The sequence below is a fragment of the Chiloscyllium plagiosum genome, unplaced genomic scaffold (genome assembly GCF_037043375.1).
Source record: "Chiloscyllium plagiosum isolate Xiang-an unplaced genomic scaffold, Cpla_swu_hap1 HiC_scaffold_38, whole genome shotgun sequence".
Classification (NCBI taxonomy): Eukaryota; Metazoa; Chordata; class Chondrichthyes; order Orectolobiformes; family Hemiscylliidae; genus Chiloscyllium; species Chiloscyllium plagiosum.
Window position 1 is genome coordinate 8753092 of NW_028270176.1, and position 15441 is coordinate 8768532.

The window sequence follows — 15441 nt, forward strand, 5'->3', positions numbered from 1 at the left end:
CCATTTATCTCTCAATCCCCACCCTGCAGCCCACAAGCATCATTCCTGATAAAGGGCTTACGCCCAAAACTCCTGGTCTCCTGATGCTGCCTGATCTGCTGTGCATTTTCAGCACCACACTCTCGACTCTGATCTACAGTCCTCACTTTTCCCTCTCAAATGTGAAGGTAGGCTAGCCAGTAATTAGATTACATTACAGTGTGGAAACAGGCCCTTCGGCCCAACAAGGCCACACCGACCCGCCGAAGTGCAACCCACCCATTCCCCTACATGTACCCCTTACCTAACACTACGGGCAATTTAGCATGGCCAATTCACCCGACCTGCACATCTTTGGACTGTGGGAGGAAACCGGAGCACCCGGAGGAAACCCACGCAGACACAGGGAGAATGTGCAAACTCCACACAGTCAGTCGCCTGAGGCGGGAGTTGAACCCGGATCTCTGGCGCTGTGAGGCAGCAGTGCTAACCACTGTGCCACCGTGCCGCCCACGAGCTATTATTAGAAATAATAGTAAAAGTTTCTTTCAATGCATAGGAAACAAACGAGAGGCAAAAGTAGACATTGGGTCGCTCCAAATTGATGCAGGAAGGCTAGTGCTGGGAGATAAGGAAATAGCTGAAGAACTTAATAAGTACTTTGCATCAGTCTTCACAGTGGAAGACATGAGTAATATCCCAACAATTAAGGAGAGTCGGGGGCAGAGTTGAGTATGGTAACCGTTACAAAAGAGAAAGTGCTAGAAAAGCTAAATGGTCTAAAAATTGATAAATCTCCTGGTCCCGATGGACTACATTCTCAGGTTCTGAGGGAGGTGGCTGAGGAAATAACGGAGAAGTTGGTTGTGATCTTTCGAAAGTCACTGGAGTCAGGGAAAGTCCCAGATGATTGGAAAATCACAGTTGTAATCCCCTTATTAAAGAAAGGATCAAGACAAAAAATGGAAAATTATAGGCCGATTAGCCTAACCTCCGGTGTTGGTAAAATTCCAGAATCCATCTTTAATGATGAGATTTCTAAATTCTTGGAAGTGCAGGGTTGGATTAGAACAGGTCAGCATGGATTTAATAAGGGGAGGTTGTGCCTGACAAACCTTTTAGAGTTCTTTGAAGAGTTAATAAGTAGGTAAGACCAGGGGGTAAACCCACTGGATGTTATCTATCTAGACTTCCAAAAGGCCATTGGTAAGGTGCCTCAGGGGAGGCTGCTGAGTAAGCTGAGGGCCCATGGTATTCGAGGTGAGCTACTGGCATGGATTGAGGATTGGCTGTCTGATAGAAGGCAAAGAGTTAGGATAAAAGGTTCTTTTTCAGAATGGCAGCTGGAGATAAGTGGTGTCCCACAGGGTTTATTGTTGGGGCCGTACTGTTCACTTTATATATTAATGATCTGGATGAAGGGACTGGGGGCATTCCGTCGAAGTACATCAATGATAGAACATTAGGTGGACAGGCAGATAGTACTGAGGAGGTGGGGAGGCTGCAGAAAGATTTAGACAATTTAGGAGAGTCGTCCAGTAAAATGCCTGGTGAAATTCAACATGAGCAAATGTGAGGTCTTGCACTTTGGAAAAAAGAATACAGGCATGGACTATTTTCTAAATGATGAGAAAATTCATAAAGCCAAAGTACAAAGGGATCTGGGAGTGCTAGTCCAGGATTCTCTAAAGGTTAACTTGCAGGTTGAGTCCGTGATTAAGAAAGCGAACGCAATGTTGTCATTTAACTCAAGAGGGTTGGAGTATACAAGCAGCAATTTGCTACTGAGACTTTATAATACTCTAGTTAGGCCCCATTTGGAATACTGTGTCCAGTTTTGGGCCCCACACCTCCAGAATCAACCTTATGACAATCCTCTTTACCCTCTCTAGTCCAGTCTATCTTCTCTGAAGTAAGGAGAGCAAAACTGCACACAGTACTCCAAGTGTGGCCTCAACACTACCCTATACAGCTGTGACATAACCTCCCTGCTTTTAAACTCAGACCCTTCATCAATGAAGGACACAATTCCATTTGCCTTCCTAAATTACTTGTTGTACCTGCAGATCAATCTTCTGTGATTTATGCATAAGGACACCCAGGCCCCTCTGCCCAGCAGCATGCTGCAATTTTTTAACATTCAATAGTCTTTTTTACTGTTATTCCTACCAAAATGAATGACCTTTGCCCACTCACTGAAGCAATGTCCCTTTCCAAAGTTTCACAGTCCTCTGCACACTTTGCTCTATCACTCATCTTAGTGTCATCTGCAAACTTTGACATACTACACCTGGTCCCCAACTCCAAATGATCTATGGAAATGCTGAATAAATTTGGTCCCAACACTGATCCCTGAGGCACATCACTAGTCACCGACTGCTAACCAGAAAAACACTCATTTATTCCCACTCTTTGCTTCCTGCTAGTTAAACATTCCTCTATCTATACTAATACATTACCTGTAACGCTATGCATCTTGGGGGTGGGGGGGTGCAGGGGGCCGGGGGCCAGAACAGGGTCATGCATGTGCTCCTCTAGACAGAAACACCCATATCTGGGGCAGGGGAAAGCCTCACATGTGCGCTCCTCTGGGCAGGAACACCCGTCTCGGGGTTGTGGGCAGGGGGGAGCGGCGCATAGTCGCGCATGCTCTGCTTAAGGAAGCAGCTTGATATCATTGACATTGAACAGAGAGTGACAGCAGCAATGTTAAACCCACTCTGAGTATTGGGTGATTGGGATCTGAGCACAAAAAAGAAATGTTTGAAGTGAGGAGAGCTCCCCCATTGCTGTCTCCATAATGCCATAAGATATAGGAGTGGAAGTAAGGCCATTTGGCCCATCGTGTCCACTCCGCCATTTCATCATGGCTGATGGACATTTCAACTCGACGAAAGTGAGGACTGCAGATCCTGAAGATCAGAGTCAAGATTAGCACGGTGCTGGGAAAGCACAGCAGGTCAGGCAGCATCTGAGGAGCAGGAAAATTTGACATTTCAGTCAAAAGCCCTTCTCCCCGTATCCCTTAATTCCTTGTGAGATGAAGAATTTATCAATCTCTGCCTTGAAGACATTTAACGTCCCGGCCTCCACCTTGCTCCGTGGCAATGAATTCCACAGGCCCACCACTCTCTGGCTGAAGAAATATCTCCTCATTTCCGTTCTAAATTGACCCCCTCTAATTCTAAGGCTGTGCCCACGGGTCCTAGTCTCCCCACCTAATGGAAACAACTTCCCAGCATTCACCCTTTCTAAGCCCTGCGTTATCTTGTAAGTTTCTATTAGATCTCCACTTAACCTTCTAAACCCTAATGAATACGATCCCAGGATCCTGAGCTGTTCATCGTATGTTAGGCCTCCCATTCCAGGGATCATCCGTGTGAATCTCCATTGGACATGCTTCACTGCCAGTGTGGGATTATATTCATTGGAATTTAGAAGAATGAGGGGGAATCTTATAGAAGCATGTTAAATTATGAATGGAATAGATATGATAGGAGGAGAGGGGATATTTCCACTGGCTGGTGAAACTAGGATAAGAGGGCATAGCCTCAAAATTAGGGGGAGCAGATTTAGCACTGGATTAAGAAGGAACTTCTTCACCCAGAGGGTTGTGAATCTGTGGAATTCCCTGCCCAGGGAAGTAGTTGAGGCTTCCACAGTAAATGTTTTTAAAACAAAGATAGATCATTTTTTGAACAGTAAAGGAATGAAGGATTATGGTGGGAGGATGGGTAAGTGGAGTTGAAGACACGAAGAGATCAGCCGTGATCTTATTGAAGGGCAGAACAGGTTCGAAGGGCTGGATGGTCTACTCCTCCTTGTTCTTATGTGACGCAAATAGATATAATAATCAAGTGACTTCCAAGCACACATTATGTGCCAATGTCTGATTTTTAAAAAAAGAGAGAAAATGCATACATACTCACGGACTCATTTAGAATATGTCCAAAGTACACACACTGTCCCTGAGACACATTACAAAATCACACAGCAACATTGCATCGACTGACAGCTCCAGTTTGTTAACTACACTTTCATATTCACGGAGCAGAAGCTGACAGGCATAGATAGATAACCACACTCACGTATTGACATAGCCAAATCTGACAGGTATAAATTGATTAGGGGAAAGTGAGGATTGCAGATGCTGGAGATTAGAGTCGAGAGTGTGGTGCTGGAAAAGCACAGCAGATCAGGCAACATCCGAGGAGCAGGGAAATCAAAGTTTCGGGAAAAAGCCCTTCATCAGGAATGAGGCTGTGAGCTGAGGGAGTGGTGAGGTAAATGGGAGGGGGTGAGGCTAGAGGGAAGGCAGCTAAGAGTGCGACAGGCAGATGGAAGTGGGGGTAATGGTGCTAGGTCAGAGAGGAGAGTAGAGCGGATAGGTGGGAAGGAAGATGGACAGGTAGGACAGGTCATGAGGACAGTGCCAAGTTGGAGGGTTGGAACTGGGATAAGGTGGGGGGAGGGGAAATGAGGAAACTGGTGAAATCCATATTGATGCTGTGGGGTTGATGGGTCCTGATGTGGAAGATGAAACGCTCTTCTTCCAAGCTTTGGGTGGTGAGTGAGTGGCGATGGAGGAGGTCCAGGACCTGCATGTCCTCGGCGGAATGGGATAGGGAGTTTAAGTGTTCGGCCACAGGGCGGTGGGGTTGGTGGGTGCGGCTGTCCCGGAACTGTTCTCCAAAGTGCTTTGTGAGTAGGCGTCCAGTCTCCCCAGTGTAGAGGAGACCACATCGGGAGCAACGGATACAATAAATGACATTAGTGGATGTGCAGGTGAAACTTTGATGGATGTGGAGGGCTCCTTTGGGGCCTTGGATGGAGGTGAGGGCACAGGTTTTGCAATTTCTACAGTGGCAGGGGAAGGTGCCAGATGGGAGGGTGGGTTGTAGGGGGACGTGGACCTTATGACGGAGTCATGGAGGGAATGGTCTTTACGGAAAGCGAATGGGGTGGGGAGGGAAATATATCTGTGGTGGCGGGATGTGTTTGTAGGTGGTGGAAATGGTGGAGGATGATGGGGTAGATGGTGAAGACCGGGGGGTTGGGGGGGGGTCATGTCCTTGTTGGGGTTGGAGGGGTGGGATTCAACGGTGGAGGTGCAGGATGTGGATGAGATGCGCTGGAAAACATATTCAACCGTGTGGGAGGGGGAATTGCAGTCTTTAAAGAAGGAGGCCATCTGGTGTGTTTTGTGGTGGAATTGGTCCTCCTGGGAGCAGATACAGCAGATACGGCAGAGGCGGAGGAATTGGGAATACAGGAGATAGGGTGGAAGGAGGTGTAGTCCCGGTAGCTGTGGGAGTCAGTGGGTTTGTAGAAGATGTCAGTGTTGAATTGGTCACTGTTGATGGAGATGGAGAGGTCCAGGAAAGGGAGGGAGGTGTCTGAAATGGTCTAGGTGAACTTAAGGTCGGGGTGGAAGTTGATGAACTGTTCAACCTCCTCATGGGAGCACAAGCTGGTGCAGAATCAGTCATCAATGTAGCAGAGGAAAAAGTGGGGATTGATGCCGTCATAACTATGAAAGATGTACGGTTCCTGGTAACCAACAAAGAGACAGGTATATCTGGGGCCCATGCGGGTGCTCATGAAGTAGGAGGATTCAAAGGAGAAATTATTGAGGGTGAGGACCAGTTCAGCCAAACAAATTAGTGTCAGTGGAAGGATACTGGTGGGGACGTCGGGTGAGGAAGAAACGGAGGATTTAGAGGCCTTGGACATAGCAGATGGACGTGTACAGGGACTGGATGTCCATGGTGAAGATGAGGCGTTGGGGACTATGGAAATAAAAGTCTTGGAGGAGGTGGAGGGCGTGGGTGGTGTCCCAAACATATGTGGAGAATGTCTGGACTGGGGGTATAGGAATGTATCAAAGTATGTGTAGGTAAGTTCTATGGAACAGGAGCAGGCCAAGACGATGGGTTGGCTGGGGTAGTCAGGCTTGTGGATCTTGGGTAGGAAGTAGAAAATGGTGGTGGGGCGTTTCCAGACCATGAGGTTGGAAGCTGTGGGTGGGAGATTCACTGAGTTGATGAGGTTGTGCATGGTCTGGGAGATGATGGTTTGGTGATGGGGAAATGAGGTCGTGGTCGAGGAGGCAGTAGGAGGAGGTGTCTTCTGGCTTTAGTGGTATAGTGGTCAGTGCACCAAACTACCAATCCTCCCCCAACCCCACTCCCCCCTTGGTATAAATTGATAACTAGCCTGACACGTTCACTTTGGAGAAACTGACAGGTATAGATTGTTAACTCATTTACGCAATTCATGCAGCAAACTCTGACAGAGACAGATTTATAACTAAACTCACATGTTCAAATAGAAGAAACTGTCAGGTAGATACGAATAATGACTCTTGCATTTCCAGACCAAAAATAATTACAGGTAGCATACAATAAATGCATTTACACATTCACAAATCCAGAAATGGATTGATGCATTAATCACATGCACATAGCAGAATCTGAAAGGAAGACATGAGGAATAACATTCATTCTTTCAGACAGTATAAACTGACATGTACAATTTGAAACTATGGTCACATATTGACAGAATCTGACAGGTAAAAAAATGATAACTGTGCTGATATTGACAAAGCAGAAACTGACAGGCATCGATAGACAGCCACAATCACATATTCACAGTCAAACCTGATAGGGAGAGATTGACTGCAACATTCACATATCCACTTAAAACAAATTGACGAGAACAGATTGATAACTATATTGACGTATTCACACAGCAGAGTCCAAAAAATACAGGTTGAGAACTCTATTCTCTCATTCACATTGCTGAAACTTATAGGGAAGAATAATAAATGCATTTACACAGTCACAAACCTGAAACTGACAGGTACAAATTAGTAACTACATTCTCAGATACACAGAACAGAAACTGACAGGTGCAGGTTAGTAACAACACTCTCACCTGTAAAGCAGAAACTGACAGGTAGAGATTGATACCTGCGCTCTCAGACATAGAGTCATAGAGATGTAAAGCATGGAAAAAGACCCTTCGGTCCAACCCGTCCATGCCGACCAGATATCCCAACCCAATCTAGTCCCACCTGCCAGCACCCAGCCCATACCCTCCAAACCCTTCCTACTCATATACCCATCCAAATGCCTCTTAAATGTTGCAATTCTACCAGCCTCCACAACATCCTCTGGCAGCTCATTCCATACACGTACCACCCTCTGTGTGAAAAGGTTGCCCCTTAGGTCTCTTTTATATCTTTCCCCTCTCACCCTAAACCTATGCCCTCTCGTTCTGGACTCCCCAACCCGAGGGAAAATACTTTGTCTATTTATCCTATCCATGCCCCTCATAATTTTGTAAACCTCTATAAGGTCACCCCTCAGCCTCCGACGCTCCAGGGAAAACAGCCCCAGCCTGTTCAGCCTCTCCCTGTAGCTCAGATCCTCCAACCCTGGCAACATCCCTGTAAATCTTTTCTGAACCATTTCAAGTTTCACAACATCTTTTCGATAGGAAGGAGACCAGAATTGCAGGCAATATTCCAACAGTGGCCTAACCAATGTCCTGTACAGCCACAACATGACCTCCCAACTCCTGTACTCAATACTCTGACCAATAAAGGAAAGCATACTAAACGCCTTCTTCACTATTCTATCGACCTGTGACTCCACTTTCAAGGAGCTATGAACCTACACTCCAAGGTCTCTTTGTTCAGCAACACTCCCGAGGACCTTACCATTAAGTGTATAAGTCCTGCTAAGATTTGCTTTCCCAAAATGCAGCACCTCGCATTTATCTGAATTAAACTCCATCTGCCACTTCTCAGCCCATTGGCCCATCTGGTCCAGATCCTGTTGTAATCTGAGGTAACCCTCTTCGCTGTCCACTACACCTCCAATTTTGGTGTCATCTGTAAACTTACCAACTGTTTTGCACATCAGAAACTGACAGGGACAGATTGATAAATAGAACCACTCATTCATATATCAGAAACTGACAGGTACAAATTTACCGTTTCACATAGCAGAAACTGACAGGTTCAGATTGATAACTACACTCTCATATTCACAGAGCAGAAATTGACAGGGACATATTGATGATTGCACATGGTAAAAACTAACATAAGTAGATTGGTAACTAAACTCACATATCTACATCCCAGAAACAGTCAAGGCGTGATCATTGTGTGAATATGTAAATATACTTCTCAATCGGTCTTTATTAGTTTCTAATATGTGGACACATGAGTGTTGTTATGAATGTGCACCTGTCAGTCTCTGCTATGTGAATATGCCACCAGAGAGGACAGATTGATCATTAACACATGCACAATGCATATACTGACAGGCACAACTGGATATGCAGACTCGCATATTCACCAAATGGGAACTGACTGGTGTGTATCAATGCCGAAACTTATTTCCACGTAGCCAGTTAACGTCGGGTAATCACAATCATGGAGCAGTACAGGTGTTGGTGTGTTTCTGGATCTTCCTTAATTGGATGGAATAATTATTTTTAAATCTCCAGACAAAAAGCAGTTCAGGGCAAGGGTGGAATCTGTTCAAATTGCTGCCTTTAAACAAACAATCCTAATGATTATTAACTGAATACTACATTGATCAGTTAGATATTGTCAGACTTAGGTAATGTTGATAACTCTCTGTCTTCCTCCAGGCAAATATTTGAAGGATGAAGACAATCTCGTGTTTCTTTGATACAAAGCCAAGTGTGACCAACACCTTCTAACAAACAGCAGTATGTTACCACTACCAGAGTGGAGAATGTCCTTCCCATTGATACTGCACAGATTGAATCAGACTCACATTGAGCTCAATCTCCAGGTTCAAACCAGGAGCCAAACACCATGAAGGGAAATGCAAGTTTATTGTTTGATTTCCTTCCATTCATAATGTAGACCAATCCATTTCCAATAAGTTTAGGCATTTATAGCCCATTGATACTTTGAAGGGGGAAGACTGAATCCTCATCCATGATATATACTCAGCAAATGAATCAAATCTACATTTATTAAGAGCATTTTTAAAGTAACAAACAAGGTTTAAAACAGCAATTCTGCTATGACATGGATTCAACAAACTTACGTGAGATAGTTGTTAAATACAGACATAGAACGAAACTGCACTCACAGAAATGAAGAGATTTAACAAAAATAAAGAACAAAACACACTTTCATTTTGTTAACTAATAACTGCAAAGGACAGAATTACTCCATTATCCCATACATAGACACAATAAATCAATTGTGGCGGTACGGTGCCTCACAGCACCAGGGTCCTGGGTTCAATTCCTGGTTCTGTGTGGAGTTTGCACATTCTCCCCGTGTCTGCGTGGGTTTCCTCCGGGTGCTCCAGTTTCCTCCCACAATCCAAAGATGTGCAGGTTAGGTGAATTGGCCATGCTAAATTGCCCGTAGTGTTAGGTAAGGGGTAAATGTCTTAAGAGAGGAACACTGGCTTCACACAGAATCCCCAAGAAATGACTTGGTTGAATTCAGCGGCAGGATTGGAAGCTGATATTGAAATGGAAATAGTGGTGTTGTCTTGTTAGAGAGAGGCTGGAACATGGCGGTTAATTGGAACAAACTGTGTTTATGAAGCTCCTGTTTTTCCTCTCCATGAACATGAGGCAGAAGTCTGTAGGTTTCCCGCTGAGCACTGAGTTCTCGGCCACTGTGCGGAAAAGTTCAGTTACAGACACAGTTCGGGGCTGGAGTGAGCTGGAGGAGGAGCTGGATGGTCACAGCCATTTCTGGGCTCTGTCTGTCCCTCACTTTCCTGCCGGGACTGTCTCTCACTCTCTGTCCCTTTCTCAGTCAGAGCCAGGCCGGGCTGTATCATCAGGGAAGGGAAGGCAGCTCCGCTCTCATTCAGCAGCGGTTTGAGTGAAGAAGCGTGATGTCTGGGAGAGGTGGAAGGGCCTGGGGAAAGGTGGAGCGAAGCGGCACCGCAAAGTGCTCCAGGATAACATCCAGGGCATTCACGAAAGCAGCCACCCGGCGCCTGGCTCGCCGTGGCGGGGTCAAGCACATCTCGGGCTTGATCGATGAGGAGAGCCGCGGGGTATTAAAGGGTTTTCCTGGAGAATGTGATCAGGGATGTAGTCGCCTACACTGAGCACGCTGAACGCAAGACAGTTCCCCCCCATGGATGTGGTGTACGCTCTGAAACGCCAGGGCCACACTCTCTATGGATTCGGCGGCGGATAGAGCAGGATGAGGAATGGATGTTGCAGGTTCCAGGGTTTAGATCTTTCATTAAAAACAGGCATGGCCTTATTAGTCAAAGATAGTATAACGGTGACTGAGAGAATATTTGATGAGGACTCGTCTACTGAGGTAGTGTGGGCTGAGGTTAGAAAAGGAGAGGAGAGGTCACACTGCTTGGAGATCTTTATAGACCTCCGCAGAGTTCCAGGGAGGTGGAAGAGAGGATTAGCAACATTATTCTGGGTAGGAGTGAAAGGAACAGGGTGGTCATTATCGGGGACTTTAACTTCCCAACATTGACTGGAAATGCTATAACTCTAGTACGTCGGATGGATCAGTATTTGTCCAATGTGTACAGGAGGGTTTCCTGACACAGTTTCAAAAGGAGGAAAAGTTTGTAATGGTGGGGAAGGGGGGGCGGGGACAGTGTGCTGGGGACAATCAGGAGATGCTAGGGGCTCAGCAGGTATCCAGGAATAAAATCCCCATCCTCAAATCAAGTCGGTATGCCAGACATATATTCTACTTGGACTCAGTGGCCTTACACTGTTTCTCCTGTCCCTTTTATTTTTTCATATACCCGTTCAGTCAGCTATGAACAGCTCCCAGCTTTTGGGAGTTCCATCTGCAATACATACCTCTATTCCCCAATCACATGGAGAATTCCTTCAACTGCCCAGTAAGGTATCTTTCCATTCTTTAGTTAGCAAAGAATTAATGCGGCCATGTTTCAAATTACCCATGAGGCAATGAGAAAGGTCACTGACAATCTGTAAAGGAATAAAACCAAGCAATCCTGCCAATTCATTCTGATTTTGTGATTCAGGGCTAATACAATTGATTAAATTTAAAAAATCACTATCTGTAATTCAGAGGTGGAAACTGAACAAGTGACTAAGACATTTTAAATGTCATCAATATAAATTGGAAATTCATTTATTCAGTATTCACTATTTAAAATGTGTACAGTTTTCCAACTCTGAAATCCACTGTAATTACCCAGTTCGAGTTTCTTAGTTTAAATCCCAGATTAGGTTCTATGAGTGGTGCTGACCGGTCATTGCTCATTTACAATGCTATAGGGCGTGAAATGACTGCAGTTGCCTTATAAGGTCTTGTCTACTCACATGGTAACAAAATACTTCTCATGTGCAAATAATGGCCGACTCCAAAGACACAGATTAACCATAGGATGTTAATTTTGTTCCATGATTTATCACAACCTAATGTTGAACTGAAACTTCAACTGTCATTGATATAAAACAGAGGTACGACTTGCACACCATGGTCGCCAATGAAACACAGCAGTCTTAAAAGTAAGTGGAAACAAACGAATCTGAAACAAATATTCGTGTATAATTTTCTGAAAACAATGCTGTTGGTTTGGGATATTTTGGATCTGTCTTGATGCTTCCAGTTTTACAAAATTTAACTAAATTAAACAGAGTTCATGCAATTCCTCCACTCAATGAGCAAACGTTAAAGTCTGAAGTGATTTTCCTCAATGTTAGGTTTAGATTATAAGTAAAATTGAGCAGAGACCTGCTCTCATCCTGGAAGAGAATGATTCTGCACCTGAGGCCCAGGTTTAGTGCTACTGCTTTAATTCCTTGAGTCAATTCTTTCATTAGTCCAACACATCGGGGTGAGAGGGGTGAAATTGTGGGGAATCCGAGAGCAAGTTTATACTGATATCAGATGGTGCAGAATCAAAGGAGAAGATTTTTTTTAAAGACTATAATGTCATCTTCCTCCATATTAAACTGATTTGAAATTGAATAAGATTAGCTTTCATGTAAGCATAAAAGTGATTAGTTAGAAATTGACAGTAGGGCAGTCATGGCCTGTACAAAGAACAAGGGTTAACATTTCATTTCATAATCACTGATGGATCCTTAACCTTAAAAGAAATCTTGTTAAATTCTCAAAATGCAAATCAAATTCGAAAGTCCCCGATCTCGAGCTCTAGGGTAAAAAACACAAACAAGCAAATGTGCATCCAAACCGAATGTGAAAGGGTTAAACTTTCTGCAAGCTGTAGGGAATCAGCGCTGATTTTCTCTCTCTCCCTCTCTCACACACACGAACATTTTAAGGTAATGAAGCACTCACATTCCAGGAGTCAAAGTTAGGGAGTTTTAGCCTCATAAATCTTGGCTGTGGCACATAGCTGCTGAACCAAATGTACGAGAATTGTATCATTGGCCAGCTTTCTTTTTTTTAAAAACACGACAAAAGCAACCACCCTCTATATTTCATAAACAAAGAACAAACGCCAAAACAAACAGACAAACGAGACAAGCCAAGCCAAACAGATACAGAGAGGATAATCTCAACCTAAAACTTTCACTAGTCAACAACCTGACAACGAACAACAAGACTAGTGATTTCTCCAAAACATTCAACATTTGTGCGGTAGCACTGTTGCCTCACAGCACCAGAGACCCGGGTTCAATTCCTGCCTCAGGCTTCTCTCTGTGTGGAGTTTGCACGTTCTCCCCGTGTCTGCGTGGATTTCCTCCAGGTGCTCCGGTTTCCTCCCACAGTCCAAACAAAAAAATGTGCAGGTTAGGTGAATTGGCCAGGCTAAATTGCCCGTAGTGTTAGGTGAAGGGGTAAATGTAGGGGAATGGGTCTGGGTGGGTCGGTGTGGACTTGTTGGGCTGAAGGGCCTGTTTCCACACTGTAAGTAATCTAATCTAATCTAAAATTCTTAAACCTAGACAGTTGCGTTATAATATATCATGATACTTCGTTGATTCATCTATCACAGAACAATTTGAGAATCAATTTAAACAACACCAATCCAATCAAATCTGAGGCCCTGACTTCTCTCTCTTATTTTAAAAAAAGAGTCCCTGACTCTATTTCGGATCCGCAGGTCCCCGACCTGTCAGTGGGAGTCCCTGACTCCCTGAGGTCCCCGACTCCTCTTTAATCCTTTCTGAAAGAATTCTTACCAAGGCCGATCCTCCTCAGGCTGGCCTGAGATGATGAGCAGCGAGGGGTCGAGTCAACCGCGACCTGAATGAGAGGAAAGTCAAACGGATAAAATACATGTGCCTGGTTAGCCGATTCCTCTAAACTCAATAGTGGAGGACTCAAGACTCTTTCACCGCTGCCTACAATCCGTTCCTGCCAAGTCCAAGTCACAACACCAGATGAAGATCTGGACCCCCGGAGGGCGGTGGGTCCATAAATAGTCTGTTCCATAAACAGGTTCCTGAAGAAGGGCCTGTGCCCGAAACGTCGAATCTCCTGTTCCCTGGATGCTGCCTGACCTGCTGTGCTGTTCCAGCAATAAAGTTTCAACTGTTCCATAAACAGTCACAACTTAGGTCTGATCCTTTAACACTTTATCACAAATCATCCAGAAACACAGAGGTTAAACACTCCAGTGTTCCTCAGAGGAGCTGCGTACATGGCTTAAAACAAAGACATTTTTATACTTTTCTTAAAGAAAGGTACAGGCCATAATTGTATAGTACGTTCAGACAGTTACCAATAAACTTACAAAATAATCTTAACTGACAGCTACACGACCCAATGATGTTTCCTAGGAACCAACTTTGTTTTCTAACACTTAAGCCACCCTTATCTCACAAACCGAGTCTTTGCACCATCACTTGAAGGTCAGTTAGGATGGCCTGTAATGTCTTATCTAATCTAGTTATTTCTACGCTGTAAAGTATTGTCTGCTAATCTTTGTTGAGGCAGACTGTGGTTAGTCAATTATGCAGCTATAGCACGATTAAAAGCAATTTTATGCAGCTTTTAGCAAAATTGTCAATTGGCAGCCTAGAAGCCATTTTGTCATATTATTTGCATTGTATTTCCACCTAACTTAGTAAGAGCATGTTGTTCCTGACAACAACTGGTTATCTCAGCCTGTATTCAAGATTTCACACATACACACAAACCCTCTGTCATACACATGCTCTCTCTCAGGCATGCATACCCCTGCCCCCCCATCACACCCATGCACACACACACTCTCCCACACATACACACACTTTCTCACTCCCTGTCATGCATGCGCACACACACATACATATATCTATGGGTAAATTTGCATTTGGAGAATTGTATTTGCAGATATTCCATTTTGTTCAAAAAGCACACAATCAATAGGCATTTAATATTTTTTATAATCCATGTGACATTTTATAAGTTACTCCTCTGGAAACAGAACCAGTGATTCAAGGTTGGAATAAATACAGACTCTAACCGCACACCTTTAATGCATTGTCTGAGCTGAGTTGTCACTTTTTTTTGTAAAGCCATAAATTGTGGATAAATGTATGGTTATCCACTTTGGTGGCAATAACAGGAAGGCAGACTACTACCTCAATGGAATCAATTTATGTAAAGGGGCAGTACAGAGGGATCTGGGTGTTCTTGTACACCAGTCAATGAAGGCAAGCATGCAGGTACAGCAGGTAGTGAAGAAGGCTAATAGCATGCTGGCCTTCATAACAAGAGGAATTGAGTATAGAAGCAAAGAGCTGCTTCTGCAGCTGTACAGGGCCCTGGTGAGACCACACCTGGAGTACTGTGTGCAGTTCTGGTCTCCAAATTTGAGAAAAGACATTCTGGCTATTGAGGGAGTGCAGCGTAGATTAACGAGGTCAATTCCTGGAATGGCAGGATTACCTTACACTGAAAGACTGAAGCGACTGGGCTTGTATACCCTTGAGTTTCGAAGACTGAGAGGGGATCTGATTGAGACGTATAAGAGTATGAAAGGATTGGACACTCTGGCAGTAGGAAACATATTTCCACTGATGGGTGAGTGCCGAACCAGAGGACACAGCTTAAAAATACGGGGTAGACCATTTAGGACAGAGCTCAGGAGAAACTTCTTCACCCAGAGAGTGGTGGCTGTGTGGAATGCTCTGCCCCAGAGGGCAGTGGAGGCCCACTCTCTGGATTCATTTAAGAAAGAGTTGGATAGAGCTCTCAAAGATAGTGGAATCAAGGGTTATGGAGATAAGGCAGGAACAGGATACTGATTAGGAATGATCAGCCATGATTATATTGAACGGCAGTGCAAGCTCGAAGGGCTGAATGGCCTACTTCTGCACCTATTGTCTTATCTCGGGAATTTAACTTTGTGAGAAGCGAAGCTCACTCACTCAATAATTTCAGTCCGAGACAAGATCTGAATCAGTAGTGTCATTTATTTTGCTCCTGCAAGTGAGGTGTTGTGTCCACTGTCCACAAGGCAGGGACACATACACTGAATT